At 33.4% G+C, this 22,164-nt stretch overlaps 1 pseudogene; it reads right to left on the reverse strand.

The window, feature by feature from the left end:
* Positions 1 to 650: 650 nt before the first annotated feature.
* Positions 651 to 18,368, reverse strand: LOC120270341 (annotated as a pseudogene).
* Positions 18,369 to 22,164: the final 3,796 nt, after the last annotated feature.

Genomic DNA, 22,164 nt, shown 5'->3' on the forward strand with positions numbered 1-22,164 from the left:
TGTGATCAAGATTTCCCGCCGGTTATAACCGCCATGATGTAACCGTCAGGATTCTGAAAGATATTTTTGGAATTTTTGTTTGGGGCGGTTTAAACCGCCCAGATTGTGATTCTTTTTTTTATTATTATTATCATTTTTTTAGGATGATAAATAATACAATAATTAAATATCCTGAGTAGTAGATAATAAAAACTGACAAAATTCATTGATTGATATAATAATTTTATTTACCAGAAGGAGTAACACAACACCAATTCTAGTTTCTTACAGTTCTTTTCTGCAAAATAGAAAGGCACAACCATACATTTTGTTCGTTCCGGACAAGCAAATAGCCAATGAATGCACATGAATAAATGAGTAATACCTTGACCTAACCCCATTCTGCTGGCAGTCTTTGGCTCTGAAAGGAACTATTTACATTATGGTCAGAAATGCCATTATGATATGACACTGTCATTAATTATTGGAGATGTGAGTGCAACTTCTGTAGCTGGGGATAAAAAAATTATAGTAACATCAAGCAATAACACAAGTACCATTCATGAGTTGAGAGATGCATGGTCTCATATAACCATAATTTGAAATCTTAAGGTGATTTGCGAAGTGGTGAGTCTGCATGTTTCCAGTTGAATTTTTCATATAACCATAACCTAAGCATCAGCTCCAAATGAAACCGACACATTCAGCATGTTCGAGAAGGCAAGACCAGTGATTCTTTTTGTGTGGCCTCTAAGTTTACTCTTGACCTGCAACAAGATAAACAAATAACATATAAATGTTGGTCTTTTGGTAACTAATCACACAAATACGTCCGTAGTCACAAACCTCATCTACTCAAACATTATAGATTTGGATTGTCGAGTCATCCATTCCTATAGCTATTATATTATTATCCTGAGAATGAAATGCAAGAAATGTTGCTGCCTGTGGCGGAGGCATGAATGTTGTCATGGTCTGCATTTATCAGAATATTATTAAAATGGTTACAATTTTGAGAATACGAAATGATCTGACTGGAAAAAGAAATGCCTTCAAGAGTTGTCATAGGAGTACCTTAAAAGTCATCATGTTAAAAGAGAAATTTTTTTCCACCGGATGCGTAGACATGACATAAGAGTCATTCTTCGACAAAGCAAAGCAAGGAACTGCTTCCTCAGGATTTATGTCAGTTATTTCGTTGGTCATTATTATACCACTTGCAAGTTGCCATAATTGAGGAACAACACTTGCTCTATGCTCAGAAACAAATAACTCATACTTAAATTTTTGGCAAGCACTTGCAAAAATAAGCTTGGTGTAGTCTATACAATCATATTCCCACCTTTCCACTCAGATGACGTTCATTTCGTGGCCACTTTCATAGAAGATGTGTAGCATTGGACGCCAAGGCCAAGATGGCAATTCCAGAATTTGTATAAATTAGCCTCGATATCTATACACACAGGAGCAAATCTCAATCAAATTAAGGCATTCTATTATCACCTTTCATCTCAGTAAATTGAGACATTACTGACTAAGATTGATTAGTAGAATTCTGACTTTTCCATTACCTTGGTTCAAACTTAAAACATCAAAATCAGACATTAACATACATCCACTATATCACACCATGTTCAGTCAACGAAAATTGTTAGCAATTAAAAAAAATAAAATTACCAATGTTACTAAGGTTAAAAAAAAAAAACATAAGCATATTGCTAAAAATGGATGGAACCCATGTCATGTTAGTTTTTATGATAGTTCTACAAAACAACCTTTAGCATAATTCAAGGTGTTGGAACATAAAAATTTCTTGTAGAACTATGTATTAGCAAATGAGGAAAATATTTATGCAAACATGTTTAAATCTCGCTTAAGACTTGTCCCGATGAGTTACAAGTCTGGAAGCAACAAGCTCCTTCGGATACCCCTCTCTTAAAAAGGTAGGCCATAATTACAACCGAGAATCAGCAGTTCAAATTAAGGGAAGAAAAACCGAACACAAATATGTTCAAAACATTCTCCTATAATTTGTCCGAAAAGACAATAATTGGAACATTGTTTTAAATGGCCTACAAGCTTTGTACAACACAAGAGTCATATGTAATGTGTAGTACTATAAGAACTGAATCATAAATGATATAATCTGAGAAAAAAACATCAAGATAAGATAGCACGACCTTGCTTGTTTTCATGTTATCAAAGAGCCTCAAGGATCGACATTGAGCTGGTTCATTAATTTCTGTGAGCTTCCAAATTTTTTATTTCTCCATTGCTTCATCAGCTATTTGACTTTTTACATCTCCCAAGTTTCTGCTGTCTCCATCCTATAATGCACAGTCATATCTCATTCAACAAATGTGAAATTCTTCATAAAATTATTTGAATAAAAACAGGAAAGCAAGCATGGACAAATCAACCAAATAAAAGAAAAACTTGAGTTATTTGACAAACCATTCTAGTAACAACTACAGGAGGAACAACTCCATCTAGTATTCCGGAACTGGTTGCAACAACAACAGTTGATAACGGGCTTATCACAGGCTGCATCAAACATGGGTTGTTATTTACAATACTATCCAATGCCTTTGTATTGTCGAGTATTAACAGATCACAAGAGTTCCATACCTTTGCCAAATTCTCTGAACACTTCTAGAGGCGTCAAAAGAAAGGCTTTCAAACGTCCTCAGCAACCTAATCCCATCAGTATTTGCTAAGATTTTAATCCCATTATCAACTGTAGAAACAGCATGCAATGTACCCTCCTTGTTGAAGCGTATTCGTGGACTTGCCTAAAAATTAAAGTTAGAGTATGCAAAAGATGTTTCCTTTATTAATTCTCTCATTGTTAACGTAACCAATCTAGAAATCTTACTGGTAGGCCACCCTCAGCATCAATTGTTGTCAGCAAATTGGTATTATCCATATCCCAGAATTTTATCAAACCCTTATCACCAGCAGCCAAAAACCGGTTTCTAGTGGTATCAAATTGCACAACACCCATTGATCGTTTACGAAATCCTTGATATGTTCTTTTTACCGCACCTTCACTTTCATTCCATTCGACATTGTAAGATTCTCCATCCTTGCTGGTCCCACAGGAAAAGAGCAAAATTTTACTTTATACATTATAGGAAATAGGAAATGTAAACTAAATTAAGGATGAGTAATACAAAAATTAAGCAGTAAATAAAACTAACCTAGATCCATCAGTGACCCGGGGCATCATAATCAATTCTGGATCCCACATTATCATACAGCCATACCATTATCTTTCCATCCAATGCAATTGAAAAGATGAACTGTATGATCAAGTATAAGTATTGTGAAGGTGCAAATAAGCAAAGACAAAAGACTACATGCTTGTTAACATGCAAAGGATCATCAAGAGAGATATAAGCAGTCTCAAATAGTCAGATGGAAGGTCACCTGGATATTCTCCTTGTAATGGGGACAAACTGAATAAACAAGCGCATATAGTATATTGTTTGGTGCCGCTACTTGCATCCCACACCTACATTACATGGTCAAAAATTAAATATTTACCTGAATATATGAACACCACCACCTAAATTAAGATCCAACCTTAATCATCTTGTCATCTCCACAGGTGATTACACACAATTGTTTATTAGGATGAGAGAATGCCAGATCATTAACACCACCAACATGAGCATCAATCTACAAAACCAATAACCTTGTCATACAATAATGATTAGCACACATTAACTGCAGAAACTCTGCTCTTCCCATTACTTATACCTGCAAATGCTGCATAACATCATCACCACCATGATAAGAATATGCGCTATTAATTAATTAAATATATATTACTAATTAATATATTGTGCACTGCACTGCATTGTATTTTAACATTATGAATTAAGGAGAAGATTAACAGGAAGCTAATTAAGATACACACACCTGTTGCAAATGGTGCAGTCAGTGACTTGGACGTGGAGAGTTGTAAGCCCCAGTGAGACCCATGCACCCAAACCCCAACTTCGATACCTGCTTGGATGATTATCACAACAGTAAAATTCTTAATAATCACAAAATGAAATTAAGGAAATGAATGATAAAGTAAGACAAGCACCTCCAATCCTTGTGTTACCAGCTTCACTCTGGGGATCATTGTCTTCTTCTCCATTTCTTCAGTGCACTACTGTCTGAGAAGCTGGTGAAGAACATGTCCTTTTAAAAAGCAATAAACATGCATGATAACGAAAACATAATATCAATAAATGAGCCACATACATTTCATTGGGGCTTCACAAAATTTCCTCGCTGTATTAGGTTCACATTCTCCATCATTTTTCGATTCAAAAGGTAGCAAATTTTGTACAATACCACACTCCAACATTAAAACAAAAAGACACAAAGTTTTCAATAATGATAAATTCTAAATGTTAAGCAGCTACTATTACTAAAAGTGCTGAGAATAAGAACATAAAACAAATTCCAAAGTTCAAAACATGGATTCCATATGATATATATATATATATATATATATATATTATAATCTATACTTCAACTCCATCTGGCACACATTCTAAAGAGCTCTAAAAAAAAAGTGGATAAAGTGGATGAATGAAATTTAAGAGTTATAAGACAATATTCCATACTAATATGTAAAAAACTAAAGTCAATATCACCTATGTATCAAGATTTGAACTATGTTCACTGTGAGCTGAATGACTATCCTGCGACTCACGTATTCCAATACATGCAGACCTTGTATTTTCCTGATCAAAATTTGTGATTGTTAAATGTGGAAAATAAATTGAATCCCATGAAACAAAACACTACAATAATTTGTAATAGACAAAATGTAAAAACCAAACCGTGTTAGGTGCAGCATTTTGGCCTTGGTTTACTAGTTGTTGGGTAAGGAATGATATTTGATGCTGATTTTCTTCAACTTTCCAGGATAATTGTTGCACTACAAAGATTTTCAATTTTTATTATGTTATGGTTCTGCACTACAAAGAATTGCTTAATTTAGCATGGAGAAAAAAGAGTCAGATGAACTCAAATCTTCATACAATATGAGAATTTGCAATAATTAAAATCTTTGAAGCAACACACATGTATATTTTAGTCATCAAAACTGAAGACATGAAACATGCATTTGTATAGAAAAACATGAAATGTGCACAAATAAATACTTGATTGAAGACAAGAGAGAAGTCAAGAAATCCAGAAGCTCCAATAACCAGATTATTGCATAAGTTGTGTGCAAAGCTGACAGCGAGCCTGCAAATTCCACAACAGTTTCTTAGTTAAATGTTTGCATGTTCACAAAAATTGTTGTTCAAGCTGCAATCTAGAAATAATGTAACCCATCCAAGATTTAGTTCATTTTCAGTAAAAACTTATTAGTATAAACTGTTGTTAGATGAATGATATTTGCAGTTAAAAAAGATTTAGTTCATCCACTAATGGGAATGACGCCATGATGGCCACTATCAGGATAAAATAGGCTTTGTGGAAAATTCATTTTAAACTTTAAACATGAACCACATGATATTCACTATTATAAATGTCAAGCATGAACACACTAGGCATATCTATACTTAGCCGGCATTTCGTGAAAAGCATGTAAAACCCTCACACTCAACTTGCAAAGAACACTGGTTTGGATCTGTGAGACAGTAACACTGCCTCTTTAATATAGAGGGAGCTGCTGAAGGTGTACTTAAATATAACAAATCAGCAAGCAAGTAACTTGCTACTTATTACTGTTTCCTTGCCAAACAACCACATTATGACATTGCAGATATAAGGCAGACATCATAGACTTTCCAAGATCAAAGATTAAAACTAACCTTCATAAATCCATTTTGCAAAGAGATCTATCATGATCATGAATTTTTACTTGTCAATAGGATTTTTGTTCATGAGAAATTCAGCAGAGCACCTTACATGCAAAAAGTGTCAACTTGAAAAGGCCAAGAAACAATATCCAATCTACAGCTAGCACTAACTTACAAGTACTGCAGAATTTTCAACTGACCAAGCTGTGGAACCAACGAGCCGGACAACGCAGCATTCCCAAGGTCACTGAAAGAGGAAAAGAGAGCATGGCAGATTTCATGATACAAGAATAGCAATGCCCTGAACTGGCACACAATGTTAAGGCAGCAAACTATCTACTTACACTTTAATCACACTATTGTCATTGTTACAATGGTGTAGCGCATCACCTATCGGCAGTCAGAAAGAAATGTCATGATAAACTAAAAAAAAGTCACAAATCAAATCATCTTTGTAAACCTCATTCTTTCAGCAATATCTATCTATCGCAAAAAAGAAAAAATTTACCAACTCCACGCATTATGCTTAGAAAAAGAAAAGCATCTATTACAAAAAAAAAACACCATATATCTCCTAATCAAGAGCTTTCTAACAAAATATAATTCCCCATGCTCAATTCAGCTAATAGTTTTTGGTGAAGTACCTTAATGAAGTCAGATAGAAGTAGCAAAGAATTCACCTTGTACCCAGCTTCTTCCAAGACTTGTGTCAAGACTTTCTGGAGAAAGTAAACAATGTTAGTATGGGTAAGCATATAATAGAATATTGTCTTAAATGGAAACCTGAAATTGTAACTTATAGTTCAATCCAAACTCTGGCATTTAATTTATCTTTTTTTAAAAAAAACTAGTTCTTGGAACAAGTATCATTAAGGTACAGGCTGATGGATTAAAGACACACAGTATTTCTAACAAGACACCTGCAGAACCAGAGATCTGTCAACCTGAAATCATGATGGATGTAAAACGCTACTGGCATCAAAATCGAAGTTCATAATCATCACATATATATAATACTACAACACATAAACATACATAAAAAACTTCAAATGGGAACAATTAATGCAGAAAAAACAGTGACCTGGCAAATCAATCAAATACTCAGTTTGTTGTGGTTTAGTTGAATCTTATAACTTTCATGAAAACTTTATAATGAATAATACTTCATGGTTGCTCATAAAAAAAAATAATAGCAAGTAAAAAGGGTAACTTAGAGACTGGTAAAAATTGCCTCTAGCTATGAAAATTTCACTAATACACCGGCACACAATATCACACAGTATTTGGTTCGAAAGAAGAAAGCACTATGTACAGGCTTGAAATATGATCAAAGATAACTCACATGAACAAGCAATAAAATTTAAACTGCCTTTTCTCACAAACTGATAGATTAAAGCAATAAATTTATCATGACTTCTACTATAATTTAGGTTCTTAGATTATACTAATAGATTGTTGTGAATCATATTTCATGATATATATATATATAATGTAGTGGAATATTGAAATAAGAAATAATGTAGTTATACTATCATTTCGGGCATTCAATTCATATCTTATTACTAAAAATAATTCATTGATAGGTCCCAAAATGCAACATTGGAAGCCTTAGTTTATTCTTCATAGATACTAATTCAATGAATGTCAACATACTTTGCAAGTTGCAATGCCAACATTATTTGGTCAATGACAATGATATCATATACATTGTATAGAGACTGGGAATTGTAGTAGTGTCAGGTTTTCTAAATTAATGTTTTTTTTCTTGAAAATTTACCATAGCACTTTGAAAACAAAGAGTAGCATGTAACTTTCAATATAAAATATGCTTGGTGAGTTTGATTTATAGTACTTTTATTAGAGAATGAAATCAAGGCAAAAGAAATTATAAATATAGTACTCCTAGGAATCAAATCTAAAAAAGAAAAAGAAAATCGTTGATTAAAAATTGTGTTGCCAACTTGACAGCTAAGGACAACAGCGTGGTTTCTCCATCAAACAAAAGTTCAGGATTAACAAATCATCTTCCAAGGATTAGATGGAGTGATAATCACATTAAAATCTTGCAACCAGATCAACAACAGCAACAGCTCAAGCACACAAAATGATGCCCATCTAACACAAGTTCAGAAATTAACACAAAATACAATCAATGAAATCATAGCATCCGTCAAACATCCATTTACACCAAATGAAATAAATCAAAAACCAATCAACATCCCACTCATAAATCTATGACATAATACAGTAACAGAAACACATAAATTAGGGCAAAATGAATTAGGGTTTGAGAGGAAAAGGGAAATCGTTTTCACCCGTTAGGCTTTTGCACAAATTTGGAATTCTTAGCATCCACCTCTACAAATGAAGAAATAAAAATAAGATATTAGAATAAAGGATGCAAAAGAATCAGATAGATGGAGATGGTGATGGTGATGGTGAGAGATCTACCAGTGAGGCCGGCGGTGAGCTTCACGATGAGGGCTCTGGTGAAAAACTTTGTTTCTACAACTTCTACAGATTATGTGTGTTCTTCATCTTCTCAGGCTCCGGCGTCCAATGCTGAAAATCTGATGTTTGACGATAAAGATTCGCAGGCCGAAACTTAAGCTCCGGTGATGAAGCTCCGATGATGATGGATCTACCACTGAGGCCGGCGATGAAGCTCTGATGATGATGGATCTACCACTGAGGCCGGCGCTGAGGATGAAGAAACAAAGCTATCAAGAGGAAAAGGTGGAGATGAAGGGCTTTAGAGGAAAAGGTGGAGATGAAATCAGGGCTTTATAAGTGAGAATTTTGTAACCCACGGCGGTTTCAATATAAATCGCCGAGGAATGTTGCAAATCACGGCGGTTACACTATGACTGTCGTGAAGTCATTGATTTGCGACAGTAACCGCAATGCGCCAACTGCCACATGAATGGACTGGAATACGAGTAATCGTGGCAGTTTAATTGAAACCACCGGGAATTTAGCGCCGCAAATTGTGTGTTTCCTTGTAGTGATATATATATATATATACACACACACACACAAAAACATTTGTGAATCAGTTTGAACCCCAAATACAAATGCAGCATTATTAATTAAATTAATTTAATTGAGATAACTATTAAATTTTTATAATTTAGATAGCGATTTAAATGACTATAGGAAAACATAAATGATGCACAAATTATTGAAATTATAAATTCTAATTAAATTGAATGATCTATTGTCTGAATTTTTTTTAATATCCTCATACAACTGAGTTAGCCACATTATTTTTAAGCAAAATACAATTTTTTCATATCATTGGGAATAAATGGATAAGTCCTAAGTGAAAAAATAAAAAATAGGAACCGTGGACTAGCCCAATGGTAATTACCCCTACTCGAGTCTCTCAGATGGCAATTTACATTCTCAGAGTCCTGTCGACTCCGTCAAAAAAAATAATAATAAAAGTTAAAAATCATAATTGTTGGGAAAATAAAAATTTAAAAACAAATTAAAAAGAGGTCTACAAGTATTTATTTATTAAGTGTAAGTTCATATAATAACATTTTAAACATAAAAAAATAATTTTCTATTCTTTCAAGCAAATTAAAAAAAATATAGAAAGTGATTTTCAATAGAAATAAAGAGGAATTAAAAATATAATTTCTTTTGCTGATGTGAATAGGTCTGCATCACATTATAGACAGTAATTTTAAAGAAATAAATTTTTAATGGTTGTGATTCATAATATGGAAAATTTGTAAAGCGTTTCGACATTAAAACTTTGTTTGGATTGGCTTATCAAAAAAGTTTTTTTTTTAAAAAATTTAGTAGAAGTGTTTCTGAAAAAAAGTGCTTCTCCAGAGTAAATTAAACTTTTTTTGTATTTTCTGTTTAGTTTAGCTTTTATGTAAAAACAGAAGCTGTAAAAATAAGCTAAAAAACAGCTTTTTTTCATAAGCTAGTCATGATTAGGTTTTGAAAAAAAGTTGTTTTTAAGCCTTTTTTACAGCTTCTGTTTTTTCAGAAAACCCAATACAAAAAACATTTTTGGAACCCAGAAGTGCTTAACTTATAAAAAAACACTTCTGGGTTTTCCAAAAGCCAATCCAAACAAGACCTAAATATTTTTGGAAATATGAAATTTTAATATTTTTATATAAATTATAATCCCTTTATTTTCAATTAAAATAAGTAACATTTTAGAAAAAAAAATGAGATAATATTTCAATCTTTTTCAAGTGTACCATTATTTTAATTAAAAGAATCGTATTATTAGCAACCAAATTCATCTTTTCAAAAGGTAAGACAGTTTGACATTGTGTATAAGAAAATTAATGGATTAATAATTGGGAGTATTTTTCATAAGTATGTAGTCAAATGTTGATCCTAATCTTAAAACTTTAGAAAGGAGCCAATTTAAAATACATAATTATAAACTTCAAAATTTAATATTATTTTTTAAGCTTAAATTATAGTTGTGCTTATATATATATATAATATGTAATCTTGAAAAATCGGTCAAAGTAAATGGAATGGAATATTAATTAATTTAATTTGATTTCATATTTCAAATTAGTTTTAATGAATTTTTGCATAGTTATCAGACCCAGACCAGTTGACCCAGTCGGACTGGTTGACCCGGTGACCCGAGGCTTCAACCGGTCCGGGTCTTTAATTAGACCGGTTATGCAATCAACCCGTTCTGACCCGCCCTGACCGGCTTTGATCCCGTAGTTAGACCAGTTGACCGGGCTGTCGGACCGATTAACCCGGCGATCGGACCAGTTGACCTGGCAGTCAGACCGATTGACCCAGTTTGATTTGTAATTTCAATTTTGAACTTTGGTTATATATTGGATTGAGTTTGGTTTAATACTTTTATGATGAATTTAAACTTTTATTGTGAATTAGTTGATACTTGAACTTTGACGTATTGTTATGTGTTGGTATTATGTAAAGTTTGAGCTTTTTTCCCTTTTTCTACTGCTTCCAAATCAAAGATTAACAATTGTTTTTTATTTTTTTTCTATCAAATTATTTATTTGGTAACTAATAATTCATGGATATTATTATGATATATCACTATATAATTAAAAACTAATTTATAATTTTAAAAATAATATTTTAAAATATTTTTATTAACCCAGTATTGACCCAAATGACCAGACAGTTGAACCAATTGACCCGTGACCCAGAGCCTTGATCGGGTCAATGCCCGGGCCAGGTCTGATAACTATGATTTTTTGTTAAAATGATTAATATAAATTTTTAGATAAGTTCAATAAACTTTTAATATCAATTTATTAGATAATTTCAACTCTAGAATTCCAAATTCCATGGGACACACTTTTATCATAAAATTGTTATGGAAATCAAAGGTCATGAATATCATATGAAATATAGACTAAGCTTGAGCTTCACTATAAATATATGATAAATAACTTTATGAACCATAAATAAAGTTAGAATATCATTCATTCAATTAAATGGCATTAAAATGCATGAGATGTTAGAGAAAACTAAATATTTTTATTGTATTAGAAATGTTTTTCATAAAAATTAAAAATAAAATTGGGAATTTTTTACCACATCCTCTAAAATAAATAAAAAATGGGTTCGTGAATTATATATAAATTGGCATAAAAAAATTTGCTCCATTATTATGTTATAATAATTCAATTGAAGTTTATTTTACAAACTGATAAGTTTTGTCTATTATATTAAATTTTTTGCGGACATGTTAAAATACATTTTAATTAATTTAGTTAGCATGAAAATAATTATAATAATATCAAAATTAATTATTATTACTGCTTATCCAGTAATACAAATTTATTTGATATTTCAAAAAATATATATATATTAGATATTAAAATAATGACATGATAATTAAAACATGATTCATGGGATAGTTTTTAAATATTAACAAAATTAAAAATTGTACTGACTTATATTTTAGAAAAATTTGAAAAATTTGCTTTAAATTCGTAGCATTTGAAATATAAAATATTTCATAGAAACCCACTAAAATATACTTCAAAATTACCTGGTTAAATATAGAATAAACATAAATAATAAATAATATCACCTAAAAGTACATTATTTTGGGTTAAAATGCTTAATAAATAAAAAATCTTTCTTCTCTCTTGCAGGGTTCTAGGGCAAGAAAAATAGTGGTTGGGTACTGCCATTTTGCTTGACCAATTCTTAAAGTCGGTGAAGTTTCTGGCGTGGTTCGGGGTGCCTGTGCACAACTCACTACATGACAAGCTTAGGGTAAAATTACTTTTATCTATTTTCATTTCAGTTATCGAACTTCAATTTAAATCAAAGTATTCACCAAATTTTAATTTGGTTTTACTAAGCAGTCATCCAAGATGATTCACTCCCATTTGTTTATATAGCTGACAAAAAATCTTAATCAGTGTCCCTGCCACATAAGATAGACTCTTTGCCATGTCCACGTCACGTGAAAGTTACCACAGCAATCAAACGCAGCCACGTCAGCAAAAAGTGACCATGTCAGCATATTTCTTCTTCCTCCTTACTTCTAAAGAAACATCAAGACCTAGGGAAAACAGGTTGCAAGGAAGTGTGGAGGAGAAATTGTACTTTGAAAATTTGTTGAAGTTTTAGGGTAAAATATATGATTCTTAGTGTCCCGAACCATACATCTGGATCAGGTGTATAACCCAAGAAAGGAAGATGTAATATAGATAGACAGACAGAAAAGAAGTTTTTCTGTCTTCATTTGATTATTTTACTTCTATTGTTAATTTCTGATTGATTTTCACATTTATTTCCTCTTTTTTCTAATTCTCTAAAGTTTCCTTCACTCTAATTATTTTGTTAGCATTTTAAACATCTTTCCCACTAATTCTAGCCTAATTGCATTAATCAATAAAAGAGGTTAATTAGTCCGTTCACAATGTTAGCATTAATTAGACAGAACTGGTTAATTTCTTGTGGTATTATTAATTAATCAGTATTGCTTAATTAGTCCATTTACATATGTTAACATTAATCAGACAATACTGATAATTACTGATGCTAGCATTAAACAAACAACAGTGCTTAATTACTACATTTGACTATGTTAACATCAATCAGAAAGGATTGATTAATTAATCATGCTAGCATTAATCAACAAGTAATGCTTAATTACTGATACCATAAAAATTCTTGCAAAACTAAAACGAGCAAAACTGTAATCAAAGCAAAATCACCCAGGAAAAGGAAAACAAGTCAATGAGTCTAGGTGAGCATACAATTGAAATACAACCAAATTCATCCAGTTATCTACAAGTACATGTACACAAATCCATGACACACTATAAAGAAAGAGATTAATCACAAAACAAAATAATTGCAATTTTCCAGCTTTGGCTCGTTGATTTTTTTTTTTCTGTAGAAATACATGTACATTTTTTTTTTGGAATTATTATAACATAACCATGGAATGAGTTTAAAATTGATTGAATTAAAAAAAATAAAACAAATCATATGGAAAATTCAATTTTATTATTTTTATACCTAATATATATTGTGCATCTTTTATTTTTTGGGTTTCACCAATTTCTTTTACTATTATTAAATTTTAAAAAATTTATATTATAAAAACAATCAGTTTTTATACAATATTTTTTTTATATTTAAATAATTTTGTTCAAGTGTAAATCAAATGAGTTTATTTGCCATCAAGCAAACTAATTATTTTCATATCATTTAGTAAAACAAATGTACAAGTCCAAAGAGAAAACGAATTGGTTAAAGTCTCTATAGTGGAATTAACATAATTATTAAAAACATAAAAAACGAGAAAACACATAAAAATTATATTTTTAAATATTTCTTCATTATGGTATAAATTCATATATTAATATTTGAAATATTAATTGTAAAATATATTTAATTACTTGAATATAATTGAGAGAATTTGTGGTAAAAAGATATTTTAGTAAAATATTCTTTTCCTTAATCTATTAAATACTTCCCTCGGAAATAGCATTAACACCTCAAGTAATTATCAAGGTTTAAGTATTATGTTGGAAAATTTATTCTTGAAAAAATATTGTAAAGAAAATAGAATTGGATATTAATTGTTTTTAATTTAATATTGTTTAAACTTTTGAATGCATGGACACATTCTTACCATGAAACTATGGAAATTAATGGTCATGAATAGCATACATATATTATGTAATATAGATTAAAATATAACTTAAACTGATCTATAAATAGCTGTGAAATAACTATTTGACCTATCAATAAAAATTACAATATTATTCATTGAATTAAATTAAATGGCACTAAAATGTATGAGAGACATGAGGTATCAGAGAAAACTAAATATTTTTAGGGAAAATTACCTAAAAGTCCCTGCGATGTTTCAAACTTTCACTGCAGTCCCTCTGACAATTTCATTTTCCATTAGATCCCTCCCTTTTTAAGGCAAGTTCTCTTTAGCGCTTGCCGTTACTTCCGTCAGTTAAGTGGAGGTCAATTGACTTAAATGCCCATGTGCCCATGTGAGAAGGAAAACAAAAAAAACAAAAAATTTCCCTCCAAGTCACATCACATTTAATGTAAAGTATGACCATATCTTCCAATTGCTTCTTTGTCAGAGAAGAGAACATATTTCACTCTTTCTTATTGTTGCCATTGTTTTTGAACTTCTCCTTGTTTATCTTGGTTTAGTTGCCGAAGCTTCAAGTTCGTCTTCCATCTAGAAGATAGTTAGCAGGTTGAAGTGAAGATATTTACACGCAAGTTGTTGTTGTTGTTATTGTTCTTCTTCTTCTTCTTCTTCCTCTTCTTGTTATTCTTATTCATCTTGTTCATGTTCTTCTCCTTCTATTTCGTCATCTTCTTAATCTACTTCTTCTTCATCTTGTTAACCTTCTTCTTGTCTTTATCTTGTCTTCTTTTTCTTCACATTATTTTCCATGCTCTTGTGTCTGTAATATAACAAGCTCCTTCATTTTTGTTATTTTTCTGTGTGTGTAAATTCTTACAAGCTTTTTGTAATTTCATGTAGCCGTCATTAAAAATGGAAACATTTTCCGCCGTAGAGCAATAAAAAGGTGAAGGATGTGTGCTTCAATTCACCATTTTAAGTTCATGGGAGTCAGTCATGAGTAAGATATGTGCACGCTGGTCCGTAGATGTTTCTCAAGTGAGAGTGAAGTTCATAACACCTGACGTATACAGAACGCTTTGCTCAATTGAGTCTGACGCCGATTTTGAATGCATGTGTCATATATATCAGAGTTTCAACAAATTTGTCGTAGACATCATCATCGAGGATGTGAGTGTCTCTGGAGATGGAAACTCGGCCTCCTTGATCCCATCCTAATACTGCAATCACTGATTTCGTTGGTTACTTATTTTTTATATGTTCCTGTGTTCTATAGGATGGTACTGTGAATGTCAAATATTTCATGTGTATTAATATATGGTACTGTATTAAGAATGGCTTCCGGTGTATAATATCTGTTTCCTGTGTATAATATCTGTTTCCTTTGTATAATATTTATTTCCTATGTATAATATATATTTCCTGTGTATAACATCTTTTTCTTGTGTAGCATCTATGTTTCATGTATATTATTAATGATTGTGTGTATTTTTTGAACACAGAGGGTCGTTGTCAGACAGCATCAATCCCAATGCCGATAGTTTTCTATCGCAACATAATTCTTCTTGGGCGCTCAGTATTACTGGGTTTACGATACATATGATGGTTCCACTTTACAAGTAGACCAATGGTTTGAAAATACATATCACTTTAAAGATTGCCCGCGAAGCTATGCTATAAGGAAAAATTTTGACTTTACATTTATAAAAAATGACAAACTTCGGGTGACTGTAAGGTGCGCTGCTGAAGAATGCCAATAGCGAGTGCATGCTTCTAAAGAGGGAATTCATGACGCGTTCCGGCTGAAGACAATGAAAGCAACTCACATTTGTGGTGGAGGAATTGGTACTACAGCACATCCAAAAGCAAGCAAGAAGTGGATTTCTGAACGTGTCATACATAAATTAAAAGAAACACCATTATATAGAGCGGTTGACATACAGAAAGACATATTTGTGTAACCACGGTGTTCGTCTTCCATACAACCATGCTTGGATGGGGAAGGAGGTTGCTAGGTCAGTGATTCATGGTAGTGAGGTTAGTAGCTATGATTTGCTTTTATGGTACGCAGATAAAATATCCGAGATAAATCCCGGTAGCGTTGTTACCATTGACAAAGAAGGCGAGCAGTTTAAGCTTGCTTTTTTTTAATTCGAGGTTTGTTTATTGGGGTTCAAGCATGGGTGCAGGCCATTACTTTTTATTGATGGAACCTATTTGCTGGCCAAGAATGACGGGATTCTACTAGGGGCAAAAGCGAAAGATGGCAATGATGGTCTATTCCATGTAGAATTTGCTATCGTAGACAACGAAACTGATGAAAATTGGACTTGGTTTCTCGCTACTCTTGAGGAGGCCTTGTACGGTCAAGATACTTTTGATAAAATTATTACATTCATATCAGATCGATCGAAGGGCCCGGTCAAGATACTTGGTTTCTCGCTACTCTTGGGGAGGCCTTGTACGGTCAAGATACTTACGATAAAATTATTACATTCCATGGCAATGATGGTCTTCCCCTCCTCACCACATGATTATTGCCTACGTCATTTGGAGGCGAATTTCATGAAGTCCAACTCTAGCCTTGGTAAATCTTTGGGAATGCAATGCTGGGCAGTAATCGTGAAAATTGCATACGCATACACTTCGAAAGAGTTCGATGATGCAGTTCGTGAACTTGCATGTCTATCGGCCGACGCACATTCTTGGATGATGAATAAGTTTGACACTGATCATTAGTTGAACTTTTTATTTAAAGGAATGTGATGGTGCGAGATGTATTCCAACGTGGCAGAAACCTTCAATGCTTGGATTAAAGAGACACGACATCTACCAGTAACAAGCATGGTTGATTCTATCAGGTTAGTAGCCCACTGTGTATGGTTATGTGTTTGTATGTAAGATACGAGCGTTTCTGTGTGGTATATAGGTTTCCTATGTATAGGTTTATGTTAACCGTGTATATATTTAAGTTTATGTGTATAAATTTTACTTTACCATGTAGAAATAGATATTTCTATTTATGCATATTAATTTCCTATCAAACTGTCTTTTTCCAGGTTTAAACTTATGAATATGTTAGCCAAAAGATGAGAACAATCCAACATGTGGGATACACGAGAACAATCCAATATGTGAACCGAAAGACGTACCATGTCGACGGTGTCAGAATCATAAATGTCTGACCTGAGAGACGAGTAGTGCATGTACTTCTGCTTCTCATTGTCCAAAACGAGCAGATGGTAATGCCCATGAAGTAAGATTGGCAAAAGTACAAGGTCAGCTTCCTTGTACCTATATACGACATCTTCTATCAGGTACAATGCCTGTTCCGCTGCAAATTACAATTTCTACATAGCAAGAGCTAGGGGACGTGTCACAATGCCACATCTCTTGAATGCCAATGAATTTGTTAGCAATTCCACACAGAGCATGGGTATAAGGGCATCCAATACATCATCGTGGACATTTCCTTCCCATTGAGGAGGACAAACAGATGGGCACAGGTGGTATACCCGTAGTCTTTATCATCCCTCCAAATGACAGAGCTAACAGAAGCGCAAAGTCATACGTAAGTATACACAGGAAACTAAATATTCACACAGGAAAGTACTAGTTCTACACAGGAAGGTAATATTTATACACAGGAAAGTAATATTTATACGCCGGAAAGTAATATTTATACACAAAATAATATATAATTTAAACATCTACAGATATATATACACAGAAGAAAAAGTACCCGTCGACACGTGTGTTGAGGAAGATGGTGAGGACTGTTTTTTTGAATTGCTTAATCTTTCCAAATCCCGGATAGGACTTCTTCTGTGGTAGGAAGTCAGTCTCAGCCTTCTTTTGCTCCTCTAAGTACACCTGCCCTCTGGTTGAGGCTCGTATGTGACCACCGTAAGCCGCGCTTCTTTCGGTTTTTCCTTTCTCAAACCATTCAGGGAGTGAAGTAATGTGTCTACAGCGCGTAATGCTGCTGCCTCCTCATCATCTTCAGAGTTGTCACTCGAGATGGAAACCTTTTCAACAGGTTTGTTCTTCTGTGTTGGGCCCCTATTCCTTGTAACTCTCTTTGGTTGGGCTTTTTTCAGTGGGGCTCTCTTTGGCTAAACCCACTTTTGCGGTGTCTTATTCACTTGGGTTCATTTTGGTGGAGCTCTTTTCAGAGGTGGGCTGCTTTGATGTGTATCTTAGGAAGCCATCCGTTGTGTACCACGTTTAGTGGGAGCATCTTCAGCCTTTACCGGAATCTAGTTGCCCACTGGGGCCTTAGGAGGTAGGACATGAGACGGAATTTCATCCGTGGCCACCTGAGGAGGTGAAGCATGAATCGGATTATTATCTATTCCTTCTTCACGAGCTGGAATTTCATTACCATACAGCTTTTGTCTCTTCTTCTTTAGTAGTTGTTGGTGGAATGTGAACATCCTTGAAAGCTTCTTCATCCTACTGTGTAGGGATTTCCGCACTGGCTGTACACTTCATACTGTACTGACTAGAACGGCTTTTCCAATACCGTGCCACCCTTTTGAACCTAAAGCCAGGGTTAGGGGACGGTCCTAACGAATAGGAATGACTGATATTTGATTCCTTCATAAGGGGTACTGAATCCCGAGGTGGTGACAGTGACTCAGACCTTTTTCGCTTTTAACTTCACGTTCACGCTCATCTATACGAGCTCGCAGGTCACATAATTCTGATAATACTTGTTGCAATAACCGCCGCATTTCATCGGCACCTTGCGGAACCTCCTCCGGCCTTTCTACCGATGACTGTCGACGGCCAATTTCTTCAGGTGTGGTTAGAGGGGATTGATTCCGGTGTCGCTTCTTTGTTGGCTCGACGCTTGGCTTTTTCCCAACGGTGGGGGGCCTTATTTGTTGTGGGGATTGCCTTGTATGGTAGCCCGATGCCAATGTTCTACCAAGGGTTTGCTTCTGATCACACTTAATATTACCAACTAACATATTCTCCTCGTCGTTAGCTGGTACAAGCGCGGAGAACTGATAAGTAAACACAAAACATCGTAATGTTAGGATTCAATATTATACACAATAATTCTATAATATACACAGAAAACAACAAAATATACACAACAAATTCAATATTATACACAGGAACATAACATTATACACAACAATTGAGTAATGTACACAGTATAACATTATAAAACACTGGAAATAAAATATTCATCCAAATTACCAATCATTTTCGACAGCAATAGGATCAACTTACTTTTCTTCCTTTGATTGAGTTCAGAAGCGGCTCGATAGACGCCGATTTGATGAAACTGGAATCTCCATAGCACATGAGATAGGGTGACTGGCCTATTCTTTGTTTCTTCACACTGCTCGTCACCTCATAAAACCAAATAATCAGAACAATGGAGCAACCTCTCAAATACCCTGCACTAGGACACTTTCCTTTACAACGAAGTTTGACACAGCCGGCTATCGTAGGGATGTCTTTCATCATCCACTTGTGAGTAGCATGTGCCCATGCATAACGGCTGAGTGACCCCAAATCGTCGGCGTACCTTGCTACGAATGTTGGCGCATTTAGACAAGTATTGGGGAACAGAATCGTCGTCATGAAGTACGCCACCAGGAGTTTGACAAAGGTCTCCTCCTCGCTGTGTTTGCTGCGTACAATTCTCAATAGGCTATCTTTGATTTCATCTCAGTGACGGTTGTGCATTTTATGCAGAAAGTTCTTCTCAAATTCTGATTGGACCCTCTCATGCTTGAAAGAGACAGTATCTCCATGGCAACTGAGGCCTAGGATGAGAGTGACATCTTCTGATCTGAACGAGAGCATACTTTGTCCTATCTTAAACATTTGGCGGTTCTCATCGTACAACTGCAATACCGCATCAAGAACCCCTCGCTCTTGCAGTACGGGAGTTACATCCATAAAATGGGCAAATGGCGTACCACGGAGTATCTCCCAATGGCGCCTGTTCATTTGTTTTTTCAACTCTACAATTGTTTCAACAACTGGGCCCAGATAACACTGAGCGATTACAAGTATTGTTGCCATCTTCTAATCTATATAAAAAAGGCAAACACAGACTCAATCACTAAGAGATAAAAATAATAGTATACACATCAAACCATACAGTCTACACAGGAAAAGCGACAAATTTTACACAAGAATGTCAATATTATCAAAGGGATCACACAACATTACACAAAAAATAGGGAAAGCCACTCATTTAACCCTCATTCTATGGCAATCAGATATGTCTTCTCACCTTCATGCAGCCTTTTTTCCCTTGAGGTAACTCGCTAAGATTTCATAGAATGTCTCCGAAGATCTTTGTCGAAGAACTTCCCGAACAAATGGAAACCAAGGATGAAACTCGCCGGCGATCTCGAAGACGAGGTTTTGCAAGAAAGGAAATGAGCGAAAAAAATGATTTCAATTTTTTCCACCGATATAAGAAGAAGGCGAAAGGATGCGCTGGGTGGCAGATAGGGTTTCGTTCCCGAATCCCAACGATTCTCAGTCCCAACCATCCCGCCAGCGGTTCCGAAGGAAAAATCAGGGTTAAAAGCGTCATTTCAGCCACTTCAAATTCAACCGCATTTAATTCAAAACACACAACTTCTCTCATGGGTAGCAAAGTCATTTTACAACCCATTTAACGCCTCCATCGCCTCCATCAATTGGTTTTGGGCTGAAAATAAATTTGCAGAAAAAGGAGGGACACCTGAGGAAACACAAACATTGGGAGGATTAAAAGGAATTCTTAAAAGTATTGAGGCATTTTTTGGTACTTCCCCGATATTTTTATAATACTTGATGTGTTCTTTATTAAAATTTAAAATAAAATTGGGAAAATTTTTAATGCATTCTGCAAAATAAATTAGAAATAGTTAGTGAATTTTATATGAATTTTGTTTTAACATTCCATTCGATTATTATGTTATAATAATTCAATAGTATTATTATCAAATTATTAAGACAATGATATTGTGTTATAGTTCTATATCAATTCAGTGAAAAACCAAAAATTTAATATATTAATTTAGGTGGTAGACATGTTGAAAATAAATCTTAATTAGTTTAGTTTACATTAGAGCACTAATAATATTTTAAAGTTAATTACTATTATTTTAAAATAGGAATTTATTTTGATATTTCAACTCAAAACCCATATAATAAAGATTAAAATAATGCAATATAATTAAAACATGATTTTTAAGGACCGTTTGATGGACATGATAAAAACGATAGGATATGATAAGTTATTATATCCTACTACTATCTTTTGTTTGATGTGCCAATAGGATGTGATAGGCTAATCCTATTGGTCCACTTTATTCTGCCGGACACATGATAATGAATTCTATGGGGGGAGTCAGGATAAAAACAGGTAAAATATGATAAAAAATTAAATTTACAAATTTGCCCTATTATTTGGTTTCTCTCCCTTATCTAGAATTTTGTTGTATTTCTTATTTTGATCTTTTAAACCCGATGCTTGGGACACTGATTTCACTATTTGAGTAGGGTTTTTGGCATCAAATTGGTTAAAAGGTTTCTTGGTCGATCTCATTCTTGACCAAGTTATTTTTCTTCTAAATCTCTTTTTTATCATGTCTTATTTTTAGTTTATCCGGATAATTTTTTTCTTCAAATTGATTTTGATATTTATTTTGTTATATTGATGATTTTGTGTATAATTTTCTTCCAAAAAAATAGGTATGAATTATAATTTTTGAAAGTTGGTGATATTGTAATCACGATATTTGTGGACATTATTTATAGATTATTTATTTTTTTTAAAATTTAATTGAAACTAATAAATTTATAGATAAATAAATCTTTAAGAAAAAATTCCAAAAAAAGTCTATTTAAAAAATATATATATATATATATATATAACTATATCATAAAGGGTAATTTTGAATATTTACATACCATTCATATCATATCTTGTCATTATTTGGTCCACTTCAAACATAAAATAGGATAATAAGATACTATCGAATGACTTATCACCAAACGTAGGATATAATATGAGTTTATCATGCACATATCCTTTCCTACTCTTATTCAGTCCTCATATCATATCCGTTCATATTCTATCCTGTCCATCAGGCCCTCAAAGTAACTTTATTAAAATATTAACATTACTGAGCATTATAATCATATAAACAATTAAAATAATGCTGAGGTATTTTTAAAAATTAAAAAGTTTGTTCTATGTTTTATAATTTTAAATGTAAAACATAA

This window comes from Dioscorea cayenensis, chromosome 10, assembly GCF_009730915.1.
Source record: "Dioscorea cayenensis subsp. rotundata cultivar TDr96_F1 chromosome 10, TDr96_F1_v2_PseudoChromosome.rev07_lg8_w22 25.fasta, whole genome shotgun sequence".
Taxonomy (NCBI): Eukaryota; Viridiplantae; Streptophyta; class Magnoliopsida; order Dioscoreales; family Dioscoreaceae; genus Dioscorea; species Dioscorea cayenensis.